The sequence below is a fragment of the Danio aesculapii genome, chromosome 18 (assembly GCF_903798145.1).
Source record: "Danio aesculapii chromosome 18, fDanAes4.1, whole genome shotgun sequence".
NCBI classification, from domain to species: domain Eukaryota; kingdom Metazoa; phylum Chordata; class Actinopteri; order Cypriniformes; family Danionidae; genus Danio; species Danio aesculapii.
In genome coordinates this window covers 11,397,223-11,413,696 of record NC_079452.1, presented here as the reverse complement: position 1 = coordinate 11,413,696, position 16,474 = coordinate 11,397,223, and the positions used below count along the sequence as shown (strand labels likewise).

The window sequence follows — 16,474 nt, the reverse complement described above, 5'->3', positions numbered from 1 at the left end:
GCAATATCCAACATACAAACAATTCAAAGAACAAAAAGCAAGTGACCAAAACAAGATGGCCACCAAGGAAGTTATGTCACAGCTTTTAAAATACTGTAGGCCAATCAGAAGCAAAAAGCAGTCTGAAGTGGCCAATCATATGTTTTCTAGTCAGAGCAGAGAGATATATGAGACATTGTAACAGGGTTAATTTTGGGGAATTTGTTGGGTCAATATTTAATTGTCAGTTTCCACAATTTTTCAAAAAGTATTTTTTTTTAGTGTAAGAGTCAAAAATATATTAAAGGTAGAATTTAAATGAATGTTTAAACTATTCTAAACACATTTTCACCATGACGGGTAAAGTTGCCACATATGCATCCTTTGCCCTAAACATAAACAACCAATAAACAATGTAACTTAAGCTGTTAAATGAAGTAAATGAAAAGTTCTGTATGATTTATTTTCCTTGAAAGCAAAAAGCTAGATTTTACCAATATTTCAAACATGTATTTTAAATGTAAAATATGTAATGATTTAGATCATGATGCTCCCGACTAAAGTCGTCCATCTCTGCAGTAAAAATTTGGTTTTGTATTTTTACTGGTTGTTTAAAGGAGATTGGGAGATTTCTGTCAGGACTACACAAGTGGAGCCAACGCTGTAAAAATACAGACAAAAGGAAAAAACAATTGCATTTTACCACATTGACTTCTTTTATCATAAGCTTTGTTTCCATCCAAAAATGCGAATTAATTATAATTAACAAAACTGGATTACTGGATTACGTGTGAATAAAGCAGTGTTTCCATCCAACGAGTTAAAGTGAACAAAATTGTCACTTCTTGATTATCTGGCGCCGAATATCAACAGTAAAAACGGAATTTGCTGTTCTTGACACGCAGTGAACGCTGAGAAGTGGAGCACAGACGCTCTTGATTCTGGAGGTCATTGATAATCTAATAACACTAAAGGCTAGTACACACCAGGACGCTTTTCATTTGCGTTTATCGTCAGCGTTTTTCAAGACGTTTTTCCGGATTGAAACCATAGACTGTAAAATATATGGACGGAGTATCCGTGACGTCACCCAGAGTTTCTGAACACTGCAAAAGAAGCTACAAGTAGGCGCGGCCAATCGTCGCCATTTTGTTGGCGCGTCATCGCACCCACGGCGGGATACCAAACAAGGTCAAAGAGGCGGAGAGTGAGCGGAGCTCCAGACTCCTGCTGGCACTTTGCTTAGACCTGGCAGACAGACTTTACTTTGGGAGAAACGCTTGATACTTTATTACCTGTGAATCGTTTGTGTTCTGACCACATGTGCTTGGCTGTACACTATATCAATAAAGTGTTTAGACTTTTAAAAACACTGTAGTAATACATTGAGCCACTAAGCATTGTTCTTATGACGTTTTTCTACAGGAGTAAAACGCGAATTACTTCCAAACACTTCAGATATAGTATGTGTTAGTAAATGCAAGAGACTATTGATGAACTCCAGCATAACACTGTATGATAACGCTTCATATGACTGTTCTAGAGCCTACAGCTAATCAATCTGTCACATTCTGGAGTGCTTTACAGCTCTAAAGAAAAATATAAATGATATATGATCTTAAATAAAACAAATACATTTATAGAGATGGTATACAAGTATATAACTTTACTCACATGGGAAACGAGGCCACATGAATGGTTTGTGAGCACAATTAAATGCACACAGCATCCCATATCATCTGATAATTGTAAGAAATAAGTCCAAAAGGCAGCTGACTGTGTAAAGCCACACAAAACAAAACAAAAATACCATGAATATGCTGAGATCAGTGGCTAATCTGCCGGATTTAGCTGAGGTGAAGTGACGGCGACCAGTGAGACCTAGCTGTCACTCAAGTGGCCACGCCCTTAATTATGCAAACTTAATATAACCTAATATAAAGGAAATGGATGAGTTATAAAAAAATTCACCCCCTCACAGTTGTCATGGAGGGTAATAATAGCTATATGAATCAAAATCGTTCTTTGTACCAGGCTGTAAACACCTTTTTTTCTGCTGTAAAGTTGGCCATTCTAACAGTGGGCTAAATTGCAATTTGCTCTATTATGGAGCCAGGACAAGCGGAATTTTGATGAATTGCAGTTTCAGTTACTTCCGTATTGGCTTCCCGAGGGAGAGCGGGAGGTTGCCGCTTGATTGAAACCCAAGCGATTTTCACTGGCGTCGAGCAGAGGAGTCTGCAAAATCACTCTATGACGTTAGATGGCGCTACACAACTTTAAGCTTCTGACACCCGCTTGTAATGCAGAAGAAGAAGAGAGAAAGTTAGCATGCTTGTTAAAGTTACTCGAACAAGCATGGAAGGTTCAAGTAGCAGCCCCAGCTCTAGCGATGAAGAAATAATTATTGTTCACCAGTGCAATAAGCAGCTCCTTGTTTATATCGCCTCTGGGCATATTCTTCAATGTGTGCTCGCATTGACAATTTTGCCCTTGAGCGCCTCCAAGTGCTGTTTACTGTAACCTCAGCAGCTCCAATCTGCAGCTCCAATCTGATTGGTGGAGAAGGTTGACGTGGCACGTCAAAACAAAAGAAGAGCATGAATTGTTTCGTTAAAAATTACGCTTTTACGCCTGGCGTTTTGCACGTTGATGTACACGATCACAAAGCGCCCTTTATTTAGTCATGAGGCGTTAAACGTCGATGGAAAATGCGAGCTGAAAACGTCCCGGTGTGCACGGGCCTTAATACTGAAATAGTTAAGGCATTTTAGAATGACCAAAACAACATTTCAGATGTTTTACAATGTGCTCAGCATGCGCGTTTGTCCATTCACACACATTTTTATCGTCACATGATCTCTTATAACAAAATCACATGACCTTAATTAATGCGCATACTGAAATTTGTACGGTAAAAGTGTTTCCATCGCAGTTTGTCCTGCTCAGTTATGCGCATTTTCAAAATTTATGCACATCTTGGGATTTTCATCGATCGATTTTTTTTATGCGCATAAAAATAGGTGGATGAAAACGTAACTGTTGTTGCTTTTTTTATAGCTTGTTTTGCTTAATTTGTTAGTTTGCATGCGCTGATTAGCTAGTATGCAGTGGACATGACTTCACATAGCTACATGTAAATAGTAAGGGATAATATGATGAGTGAATATGTTTTCATCCTCACCTGCTTCAGGCTTTCTTTCTCAGTACATATTCGGCCCAGCGCCCATCCTGGCACCAGCAGAGTGAAGGACAGAGCCAGTAACCAGCCTAGTGCATATGCCCAGTCTGGGTACACATACCAGCGGTTAAAAGTCAAAGGTTTGTACTGCACTATAGAGTAAACAAAAGAAACCTGGGAATGAAGAGGAGAAATGGGTGAATAAGTACTAGTAAATTATTTGGTACAAACAATTTAGAAAATTATTTGGTACAGACAGTTTTAATAATTGTCTGTTTTCTGAATGTTTTTAAAAGAGTGTAAAAGGGTCTTGCAGTGTGTAATGGTATACTGCAAGTATATTTTTGTTGCACACCATTTACAGTGTTTCTTGGTTGCTCAAACACATTTATTGAAATGTAAATTTTTTTTGCGAAACTCTAAATACAATTCTATAACTTCCTTATTTCACAAACTTCTTTTATTTAGATCAAAATGAAGCCTAACTACAGAGATTGTGATCTTAATAACTGCAAGCATGTGCCATTTTTTTCCACAATGCACCATTAGAGACACATGATATATTTTCTTGGTCTCAAAGCTAAAAAAAAACCCTGCATAAATATTTTTTGCAAAATTTGATTCAAAATTAGCTGATATTCTGGACAAAGTAAATAAATAAAATCAGATCAAATAAAATAGGGTTGAGGGGCCTCTAGCATAATAAACTCTAAATTTGTCATACTTAGGTAAACTTAAAGCGCAGTGAATGGTACAGTACAAGAAATAATTTTTTTACAATCATTTTGACTGAAATAATAAAAAAAACCTCAACAATGATGTTATAAAGACTTTTAGAAAAAGGAAAAAAAAATGTGTGAGATTGATGATGGCAGCCAGAGGAGAGAATAACGTCAAATGTACTGTCCCGCATAGACGCTGCATTAGAAACGCCACGCACAAGTGGTAATTCATTTTTTGTAATTTGATGAAAAGATTCAATTCACCTTTATTTGTATAGCGCTTATACAATGTAGATTGTGTCAAAGCAGCTTCACATAAAAGGTCACAGTAAATAGGAACAGTGTAGTTCAGTTTGTAGTGTTTAAGTTCAGTTCAGTTTAGCTCAGTTCAGTGTGGTTTAATAATCACTACTGAGAGTCCAAATACTGATGAAAAGATGATATAATACATACATAAATACATTTAAATGTTCATACATTTAAAAAAAAAAATCTAAATTTTGATAACTTTCAAGGATTTAAGATGCTGATGACCGTTAAATTAGTCAGACTTGTGAAGGTCCATCGCCTAGGGCAGATTGGATTAAGTTTGGTGACCCCTAGCCTAAGGCCTCCAAAGGTCTAGAACTGGCCCTGTTGGTGAATAAGATGTAAGGTGCTGGTAAATAGTTAGTAAAATAAATATGTTATATAATTGTGATGAGATGAGTCAGAAGCCAGTGGATCCATCTGCAAAGCTTTATTAATGGTACAGACCAGTGATGTGCGGTGAGGTTTGTGGCTGGTGAGGCATGACTCTCTCAGGGTCATTTTTACATCAACCCAATATATTTGCCAACTATCGATTGTTTCATATATCAATCATATACGCATTCTTTCTATATACATGGCAGGTACATATTGGGCAAATGAAGAATGTAAAATGTATAGCGATTTAATATGCCTCCCAAAAACACCAAAGTGGACGCTACAGACACCCTTTTAACAAGATTGTTAAAAGGATTGAAATCATTTAAATCATACAGAAATTGCATTTATAGCAGAGATCAGTGGACAAATATTTATTTTATCATTAGTATACATCTCATGATAGCAGATGAGAATGACGACAGGTGAGGCACTGCCTTACCTGCCTCCCCTGACGCACGTCCCTGGTAAAGACGACAGTAATCAAATTACAGAGGGGAAATCCAAAAGCAGGTCAATGAACAGGCAAGGAACGGGGCAGAGGACAATCACAAGAGACGATATAACAAGCAAAGGGGTCAAAACACAGCTAAGACAAAACTATGAATAAACGCTCTGTAATGGCTGCTGGGCAAATGATGACTTCACCCTGAAATATTCCGAAACTGGGGCTTATATTGGCGAGTGCTAATAGAATTCACCTGCCACTGCAATCATTCCCAGGTAGAGGGCCTTATGGGGAATTGAGTCAAAAAGGTGCTGGCTAGAATTCAGGTGATAGTTCCCTCTGCAAGGAAGGAGACCGGAGCTTCACTTACAACAATAGTTCATATATTCTATTTTTTTGGTTCTAATGTGTGAAAAGTATTGATCCAAAGGTTTACTTTTTACCAATTAGGGTTAATTTTGACCCCAGCATATTAAAAGTTGCTTACCAAGTTATAAATTATGAGGATTAAAATCAGAAGCTGTTTTTAGACATTTTGAACAAGTATAAGCATCTGTGAATCCCAAATAAAAATACAAACCAGGGACACTAAAGGCGTCAAGTATTTCCAGCAAAGTGTGAATATGTAGTTGGGTCTTGACTTGGTCATGTCCTTGATGATGTCAGACATTTTCTCAGCTCCTGTGGTGTTTGGGGAAGAATTGAACAAATATTGTGATTGCAATTTTGGACATTTTGTGATTAGCTTTTTTTGTAAAAGATTGTATAAGATAGAATGTCAAGGTCATTTTCTGTAGTTTGCTTGGAACTCACCAAAGATCCAACCGATGGCCAGGGACTCAAACACAGACAGAAACAGAACGCAGGCTCTGTTACTGGCATAGTAGTCAAACAACTGGAACACATAAATCTCCCCCATGCAGAGAAGTTAAATTATTGTTTAAATTATTGTAAAATCTGGGTTGTTGTAATGAAACACTGGGTCAAATTCAGTTGAAATTTTTTTTTACCTAATATTGGGTTTGTCCATATTTGACTCAGTGGTCTTAGAGTAAACTATAGGTTCAAATCTGGTTCTTATTTCCTTCTTTCCTCGGTCAGAAAGAAGGATTCAGAAATTGTTGTAGTGCTTTCAGTAAAAAACAACTCTAACTAGTACTAATTGGTTTACTAACTGAATAGCTTAAATGTTTTTAACTGGTTTAGTATTCTGCTGTTCAGAAGTCTTTGCATAATGCTGCCACATTGCCCAGTGTTTTGAAATGCATAGTTTTATTTCGATGTCTGATGAAATTTCAACTGATACATGGTTTTAAAATAGCCAGTTGTGTGTTGACTGTTTCACATCTCTGCCAGTTAAAGTGGTTGAGCTAAATCACATCTGGCCTGTCTATAACAGTAATGCAATGAGCCACAACTATTAGGGAACAAGGTTCATTGATTCCATTGCTGGACATTTCAGGGAAGCGTTGGTTTATCTGTTTGGCAACTCCCATGTTGATTAACAACCAATTTGGGAGTAAACAGAATATAGATTCTCCATTCTCTTTCCATCTTAGTCTTTAATGTGGAGCCTCCGATCATTTCCTTTTAGAGTGCTTGGTTTACCTATTCTGTATGGTGAACTCTTTTCACTACCCTGTTGTTATTCACTTATCAAGCATTAAATTAGTGTACAGTAGATGCCTTTGTTCAACTCTAACTCAGCTCATCTCAGAAAACTCCAATGTCACTTCTGTTTCTTAGAAACCCTCAAACTACAAACATCAAAAAACTACAAAATGTCCCTTCAAGGTCAAAATTTATTGGTATTGCTATACTTGTTTGGATGTAAGGAATTAAATGTACACACATACACACTCCTCTGACCTCTGTAACCATAATGAGTTGCCCAAAGAAGCAAGTGAGACAGAATAGCAGGAGGAAAAGTTCTCGACGTCCAGCTCTGCGCAGAACCCCGGGGAACAAGTCTATCACTGATGTAATCACACACTCTATTCCAACAAACTTTGAAGGATACAGCAGAAAATACATCAGAATACCATGGTAAGTGAAATTAATTATACTCAAAACATACAGTAAAAGACTGTAATGGACATATTGTGTACTAAAAAGATTTTACTGCATAACTAAATTCATTTTCATGCCTTATGCCTGAATTGTGGACATGGCGGAGAACAATTTGAAAAGAACAAAGTTTAAAACCTATTAAGATTACGCATTTAAGCGTTTAATTATATATTTAAGTTGTTTAACACAAGTTTATTCTATATGCATACTAATATTGTATGTTTAAAATTTTTTAATAATATTTTTGCTTCTCATATAGGTGTCAAACTCAAATACTGGAGGGCCGCAGCTCTGCGGTTTAGATTAAACCCTAATCAAACACAGCTGATGCAAATAATTAAGGTGTTCAAAAGAGTCTTAAACAACTTGATTAGTTGCATTAGCTGTGTTTGATTACGGTTGGAGCAAAACTGTGCAGAGCTGTGGCCCTCCAGGAATTGAGTTTGACACCTATGATAAACAACATGCTCTAAATGAACATAGATATATTTTAAGAATATGTGTATGTCTTCGTCTGAGCTTACCTGTGAATCTAGTCCCAGAAAAATAATCATGGTGAAGAAACAAACGGCCCACAACTGAGGGAAAGGCATCATAGCTACAGCCTGTGGATAAGCTATGAATGCTAATCCTGGACCTGAGAGAGACAGAGAGTGATCTGATTTTGAACATTTCACATTCTTAGTCATTACTGTGTCCTAACATATGTGTTATTATACCTGTTGTGTTTTTATGTAGTGTCGCAGTACCTGATTATGCTACCTCTCCAATCAGGACACCCTGTTCATGAGCCATGAAGCCCAGGACTGAGAACACATCAAAACCAGCCACAAAACTGGTGCCACTGTTCAGAAGTCAAAGCCATAAGCAGTCTCTGATGGACATAGATTATAAAAAACACATAAATGCAACATGTTTTAGAAAATAATGTTGTGCATTCAGTCATCATTTGATTCTTTCCATAGTAAATACTAACTGTAGCACTATAGCTGCCAAGTGCAATGAGAATACCACTACATACACTATATGAGAAGTAGACCTGAGTTCCTGCCTTCATCCAAACCTAAACAAACACACAGAACCCAAATTGCGGCTGATGTTGTAATACTTCAGAACTTTTTGTTGTAACTTACAGAAAAATAAAACATAATTGGGCACTAAATGATTATATTCACATTCTGTTTTTGCATTTATGTGGTTATAAGGTGTCTTGGAGGTCGAGGACAGATAAAGAAGTTACCTGTGGGTCAGCAAGGTGGGCCGGTTCTGGGTACAAGTAAAACACAACCCCCTGCAGAGCTCCAGGAAGAGTCAACCCACGAATCAGCAACACAAGCAGCATCACGTAAGCAAATGTAGCTGTGAAATACACCACCTACAGGTGCAATACAACAAATAATAACACTGACATGGAGCAGAAAACATGAATTATTTTCCAAAAGACAAGTTTATATTTTTAACTAAACAAAAATATTCCCTAAATTGACTCGTGTATAATATTCTAATCAATATTCTTACACACCTTGCCTGTAGATTTGACTCCTTTCCAGATGCAGAAATAACATATGATCCAAATTGCAATAAGACACAGAAGAATCTCCCAGTTGATCTTACCAACCTCCTCAGTACCTCCAGAGAGAGACAGAACTCTGTGTCTGTACAGTGTGACAAGAAAGCAAGGCTTGGTATTATTTTCAAACACTGAGTCTTTATATAACCACAAGCTTATTGCTAATATGATTTGTAGCAATTTGTGGGGTTTTTTTTACTCCCAGAACTCAGTAGCTGCAGGTGTTGTATTCATCCATGCTGTACTGTTGAGAGCCAGAACTCTTGCAGCAAGATTTACACAACCGTCTAAAATGAGAGAGAAAGAGGGAGTTTTTATGGAGGTTGTTTTGCGTTTTGTCACATTTATTAATGAGATTTTCTGTGTTTATCCTTGTGGATTAATTAGAATGATTTTTGGATTCTACTCTTATGTACAATTGTGACTGTTTTTTGGATTAATCTGGTTATAAGGTATAACAGGACCATCTAAATGAGAATATAAAAAATAGTTAAAGGGCACCTATGATGAAAATCATCTTTTGTATGCTGTTTGGACAGCACTGTGTGTAGGTATAGTGTGTCCACAGTCATATTGGAGTAATATAAAGACAATAAGTCTCCTTTAAAAAAATTTCCTGTCGTTAAAGTAGGATCCAAATCCCTCCCATTTTGAGGCCCACAGCAACGTGACGTAGGAGTGCTGTTTCCCTGCCCATTGATTTGATTGACAACCACGTATTAACATGTCACTGTAGTAACGAGTATAATCATATCAACAAGAAAGGATGTGCAAAAGTAATTGGGATTAAAGGATCTGTTCCAACTCTCTGTAATCATCTGTACCTCAAGGAGAAGTATTACAAGTTTAAAATGTTTTCAAAACAGCGTATGTTTCTAATAAAAACAGTAAAATCGCCATGTAATTCATCACCAGTTGTACAAAAACATAACACAGGATTGTATATTAACGTCTATTCTGTGTATGCATGCATGCAACTTTATAATGACATTGTGTGTGACTCATTGTTGCAGAAAGGCTTGAATTAACTCCACAACAAATATGTCAAATAATAGTTGGGAAAGTTCTTACTGTAGTAAGGGAGATCTGTTTCATTCTTGTCTGTCACTGTGCTGTTTATCTACATGAAGTCTACATGCATCAGATCGATCTATATCACCCCATTCTCACGGGGCTTCAGAGTCAACGCTTGACAGAGGGCATGTCTGAAGTTGGGGCTGACTCGATCGTCATAGCAGCATCAGCCAATGAAATTAGTCAGCAATTAGCTACTGTCTTAGCTGGTGTATTTGCAAACAGTGATCTGATTGGCTGACGCTTCCGTCGGCGCTTGAAAAGTTGAGAAAGTCCCAACCTCTACAGTGAGCAACGCCACTGAAGCGGCACACGGCTGTTCTGCAACGCCTGACATCACCCATTCAAAGTGAATGGGAAGCGTTGAAGCTGATGCCCTGTGTGAATGGGGCGTATGGCTCTGACATGCACATGGGAACGGTGTGCGGGAAGAACCAGCTCATTTGCATTAAAGATAGATGCAACAAAAATAGCAAAAGTGTCCTAACAGCTTAAATTTCCCAGATCTAAAAAGGTATAACGAATAATCTGATGGGTGTTTTGACTTTACAGATTCATTCTGGAGACACAAAAGACTTATCTTAAATCTTAAAAAAAGGGGTAAAATAGGTGCCCTTTAAAGAGGTGGTCCAGAATGTAATTTTAAGGCTTGGTTGTGTTTATAAGATGCAAAGCAATGTGTGCTCATGCTTCACTTGTAGAAAATCATGTTACTTTTAATATATCTTACTTTTTAACACAGCTACCCTGCTAACATGAAAACAACTGACATATTTCCTAGTTCCTTCGAAAGGACTTCAAGAGACTCTGATTGGTCCGCTAACATAATGTGCTGTGATTCGCGGATCGGCTCCATATCACCAGGAAAGCATCATGCCTCCACAAGCATGCGCTTTGATTCTGCTGTGTAAATAGTATCAATAGTAGAGTAGCTGTTAGCAGTATCCTGTTTGAGCCTTAATCAAAAAGAGAACTACAACATACCGATAATGCCAGACACTGTGCATGTCATAGATCAATTTTAACAAATTAAAATGCATAAAAATACTTACAGGTTGTGGCTCACAATCCACAGCTTCTGCTTGTTGGAGCTGCTCCTTTGAGAATTTTTTATCAGAATCCAGCACTGAACTGGGAGAGATTCTGAAAGCTGTCCTTTGTCAAATGCTAGCTATGTATTTTTTATAATTCTCTGAAACATATTTAAAACTAAACTGTAAGCACTTCTCTCTTTGTGTCGTGTCCTTTGAAATCTCAAATACAGAAAGAGAACACGCTCTGTGGAAATAGCAGCATTTGGACAGCATTTTAGCTTTCTCTGCTGTAAGAGGGTGTGTGCATGTGGTAAATGCGTGTAACCAGAAGCCCTTGTGATCTCACTAACCCAGATGTATTTTTTTGTAGTCCCCAAACGTTGTTCACTGTAGGCTTTGCTAAGCTAACTCTGTAAAAGCCAATGTCTCTCTTTGCATTGAATGTTAATTAAGCATATTACATTCTTTTATCTTTATTTTATTTTTTTATTTTTAAAGCATCTTACATTCAGAGATGTTGTTTTTGTTCACACAGCTACATTACACATCAACTAAAGTTTATAATATAATGTCGTAGCGGACCTCCCCTTTAAGTTTGCTACTTTTTTGTTACTTTTTGCTGGTACACTTTGGCCTAAGATATTTGAGAGTTCAAAAAACCTCAGCTGCTGACAGCCCTGACAAGCCTGACGGAAGTGACAGTGTAAATGCAACTATCCCACCCCAGAATGATCCACAGAAACCATCATGATTCTTGAGCTGGGTTATACTGGTATAATGCTATTTTAAATTAATTACCTGTATTCCAGGTGTTGTCATAACTAGTCCAAGGTAGTTGGGAGCTGAAAGAGAAGATGAGGTAGAAAAGTGCCCAGGCCAGAATGATGATGTAGCACATACCATTGTACAACAATTTCAGCTGTCCTGCATAGCCAATACCTGACAAAAGCAAACACACACACTAAGAGACTCAACGCTGAAATCAAAAAGTAGCAACACCAATTTTTACAAATAATAGGGTGTAAAAAATGAATTATATAGCTAAGGGGAATCATGATGGAACCTAACCAGCCTTATTGACTTGGTGCAGTTGCAAGCTGAGCTATATGTAATGTTTTTAAGGCCCACACCTAACACCACCCCTTACCCTAACCCTCACAGTGACGTCACTAGCTCCATTAAATACACTGTGTCTGACATTACAAGTCTGAAAAATGCAGTCTCAGTTTGCAAGTCTGCATCCAGATATTATTGGGGCCTTATGGCACTTCAGGCTTACAGTATATGCATTAGGGTAAATACATATTTGACAAAAGCCCCTTTCACACAGTGAGACCGGTAAATATTTGAAAAATTACTGGAATGACTTTACCGGTAAATTAAAAAAAGCGCTGTTTACACAGGCAAGAACGTTCTGGAATTTTTCCGGAAAAGACCATTCACACATCTATTTCAAAATATCTGTAAATTCTGACATCATTAACCAGAAATGACCTCTAAACGGCTGCGCTTGTATTTGTAAGCATAGAAAGAGTCAGGCTTTTGTTGATGGTTGATGGTAATATGTATGTGTGCTGGCGCTCACCGGCTGCTTCACGTACACACGCGTCAAGCAACTGAAGCAGAGCTTGAAGGTAGACAAACAGCAGTTTATCATAAGCATTTTATCAACAATTCTTTCTACAGTTGGCATTAAAGAAGGAACATAGAAACGTTATTTGACTAACATCTAGCAGCTAAATGTGTCTGGAAAAATATTCAAAGGCTTTGTTTTTCATAAACAGTGCAGATGTGAATGCGTCTGAATATTCTGATTGGTTGGAGTAGACGTCTCATGTCAGCGTGTTCTAATCATGAACGTGCTGTTTCCGGCAATTTCCCTTCTGCGTTTACACAGCGCAGCATTCCAGTAAATTTCCGATAATGTTACAACTTCTCTTTCCGGAATTATCCGGTAAGGTCTGATTGTGTGAAAGGGGCTAAAGACTACATTATAATTAAAAAAGTTTTTTATAATACGATTTATTATGCCTCTCACCCCCAGCCAATGGACAGAGGTGACGCCAGCATGTAATGGCCCCTTGCTGTGTGAACTGTCCCATAGCTGTCTCTAGCAGGAACAGACGCACCCCACAGGTCACCACAAACACCAGGTAGGGTATCAGGAACGCATCTGAGAACACACAAGTTCAACAATAAATTATCTAAAGGTCTAAAGGGTTTATAATTGTTTTTAATAGTTCCATAATTGCATTTTTCAAGTGCTGTCTCTACTTCCTACACTTAAATGAAAAACTACTATTTCATAATAACATAAAATAAGTATTTGTTTTTTTGCAACTCTTATGATTTATCGAATCACAAAATTTACAGTAAATTACAGTATTATCTTCGCATCAACAATTCCTATCAATGTGTTTTAAGAGTTTTGTTTGCACAAGCGGTCAGATTGGCTGAATAATCTAACCATAACCGAGTGTATGGTATATGCAACGTGATTTATTTTAAGATTTATTATGTAGTGTATATTGTTTTTATATAATTCAAGCAATAAGATCAGATCAAGGCTATGACCACCATTAACAGTGACCATTGATTGTTATTAGGATAACAAAAACGTTTAAAAGTTTTTTTTAGACTGGAGTGTTTATGTCTTTGTGTCAGTGACAAAATTATTGGGAAAGCACAGTCAAATTCAAGTATGAGGGGTTTGCGGATCACAGAGGTGGAGTGTGAATTTCAATACAATCGGTTTAACTCTGAAAAAGAGGGAGATACAGTAGGTTGTTTTACAATACAAATGTAAAGGACCCAATAGTTATATCCAGTGAGGCATTACAAATTACAAAAATAAATGTGAATTTGTGCATATTTTAAAATATTATATGCAAATAGTTTAAAATTATTACAACCCAAAAAGAAGTAGGACTAACCAGGCCAGTTAGGCAAGTTAAATATAAAAATATTAAGGGGTGTAATATTGATGTTAAAACTGATTGCTAAACATTTAAAAACTGCCAAACCTATATCCCTAAAAGAGAAAAATACTGTGAAAATTTCCTTGCTCCGTTAAAACATAATTTTGCAATTGTTTGAAAAAGAATAAAAGTTTCAAATCTGCATTTAGGCTATATTCATACCTCCTCCATTCCTGTAGCAGAGGTAAGGAAACCTCCACACGTTACCCAGTCTAACTACATTTCCTGCCACAGCCAGAAGAATTGTTACGGTTACTAAAGTAACCCTTCGTTTCCCGAGGGGGGGAACTCCAATGCTATGTGGAAACTTCCACTATGGGGATTTCGTCAGAAACCAATCATCTGAAAGAGTATAAAAACGGGCCAATGAAATGCCAATGAGTTGGCGGTGTCAGCGTGCACAGCTGGCATCAATGACAATCAGTCATGCTATAAAGACGCAGCCAGTGCCATGCTCGACATCCTTTTCTAGCTGAAGAGACTTTCACGCTCAACAGCTAAGGGACAATCGTTGTAGCGAAGGAACATAGCATTTCCGTTCCCCCCCTCGGGGAACGAAGGGTTACTTTAGTAACCGTTATGTTCCCCTTCGGATGGGGAACTCCAATGCTATGTGGAAACTTCCACTTTGGGGAAATCTATGGAAAACACCACAACGAAACAACCTTACTGCGTCCCTGGTGAAGGGTGTGCCACGCAGTCGAGCGAGCGCACCTACAACGCCCCGAGACACAATCTTCCAATGTGTCCCCTGGCCCTTACTTACCTGTTCAGGAACAGTTATATTTTTCGGGGAGTCGCAATAACCCAGTAAAATAGGTTTTAATATGACAGTACGTTGGGAAAGCGTTCAGTCCCGATAGGGAGGACACTGCGGAGCTCACCTGCTACCCAGAGGGGAGACCTGGTGATAACCTATGGACTAGCCCAGAGATGGGGAGTCCTTGTATAAGGATGGTTAGTGGGGAGGGAAGACACGAGCCTGCCTAGAAGGGGGGACTATACCGTGGCTGAGTGAATGTATGGGATCGCCAGCAGAGATCACGCATAGCAGGCACCTATACCCAGAACGCGGGCTGACCAGCGGGCATGCCAACAACGTAACAAACCAACACCTGACTCCTCCGCTGAGTCAGGTGCTGGGTGCCTCGGAGGAACTCTGCAGGGTTCGCCAAAAAATGGGGAATTAAACTGTCAAAGCTGAAACTGCCGACCACGGTAACAGACAAAGAGCTGGTCAGAGGATCTAAAGCTCGGAGTGTGGTCCACATATATTCGCAAAGCGCGAACAGGACACAACAATGAAAGGGCTGGGTCTGCCTCCTCCGCGGGCAGCGCTTGCAGGCTCACTAACTGATCCTTAAATGGCGTGGTAGGAACCTTGGGCACATGGCCGGGCCGGGGTCTAAGGACAACGTGAGAGTAGGCCGGCCCGAATTCTAGGCACGAGTCACTGACCGAAAATGCCTCCAGGTCCCCAACCCTCTTAATCGATGTCAACGCGACCAGCAGAGCTGTCTTCAAGGACCGAAATCTCAAGGATACTTAGTCGAGTGGTTCAAAGGGATCCCCTCGTAGGCTCGTAGCACTACCGCGAGATCCCAAGAGGGCATGAGAGGGGGGCGGGGTGGAAACATCCGCCTCGCACCTCTGAGGAACCGGATGATGAGGTTATGCCTCCCCATGGTGCCGCCATCCACCGCATCATGATGAGCGGAGATGGTGGCCACGTAAACTCTCAGTGTGGAGGGCGACAGCCTTCGCTCCAACCTGTCCTGAAGGAAAGAAAGCACAACACTGATCTGGCAAGATCGGGGGTCTTCTCGCGAGGAGGAAGAGTTCTGACATCCAGGTCCGGTTGGGCCAGGGGGCGCAACTAGCAAGACCTGCTCCTCGTCCTCCCTGACCTTGCACAGAAACTGCGCGAGGCTCACTGGGGGAAACGCATACTTACGCATGCCCCGAGACTCGGGGTGGAGTCGCCATTCTCCCGGGGAAGGAGCTGCCGTGAGAGCATGTTGGCCACACGGTTGAGCCCATCCGGGGTGTGAATAGCAAGCAGCGACTTCAGCCGCGTATGACTACAGAGGAGCAGACGGCTAGCAAGCTGAGACATGCGGCGGGAGCGTATACCCCCCATACGGATGGCATACGCTACTGCAGCCGTGCTGTCCATCCTGACCAGCACGTGTTGCCCCCTCAGCACTGGTAAAAAGCAGCGCAGAGCGAGAAACACTGCCAACAGCTCTAGGCAGTTGATATGCCAATGCAGCTGGGTTCCCCTCCACAGGTCCGCAGCAGCATGCCCGCTACACACGACCCCCCAACCCATACTGAAGGCATCTGCCGAAACGACAACATGCCTGGACGCCTGACCTAGGGGCACACTGACCCGTAGGAAGGTGGGGTCCTTCCAGGGGGTGAGGATGCGGCGGCACAGCGCAGTGACAGTCACTCGGTGTGTGCCCACGTGCGATGCACGTCTGGGGACCCGATTGTGAAGCCAACGCTGTAGTGGTCTCATATGGAGCAATCCGAGCGGCGTGGCTGCGGCTGCGGATGCCATATGCCCCAGGAGCCTCTGAAAAGATTTCAGGGGGACCCCCTTTTTTCTGTCGAACTCTTTCAGACAGTTCAGCATTAGCTCGGTGCGTTCTCGTGAGAGGCGCGCCTTCATGGTGATCGAGTCCAGCTCCAACCCGAGAAAGGAGATGCTCTGCACGGGGGCGAG

General features: G+C 40.1%; 1 pseudogene; it reads right to left on the bottom strand.

Moving 5' to 3' along the window:
• Nucleotides 1-493: 493 nt before the first annotated feature.
• Nucleotides 494-16,267, bottom strand: LOC130246121 (sodium- and chloride-dependent GABA transporter 2-like; annotated as a pseudogene).
• Between the last annotated feature and the right edge of the window lie 207 nt (nucleotides 16,268-16,474).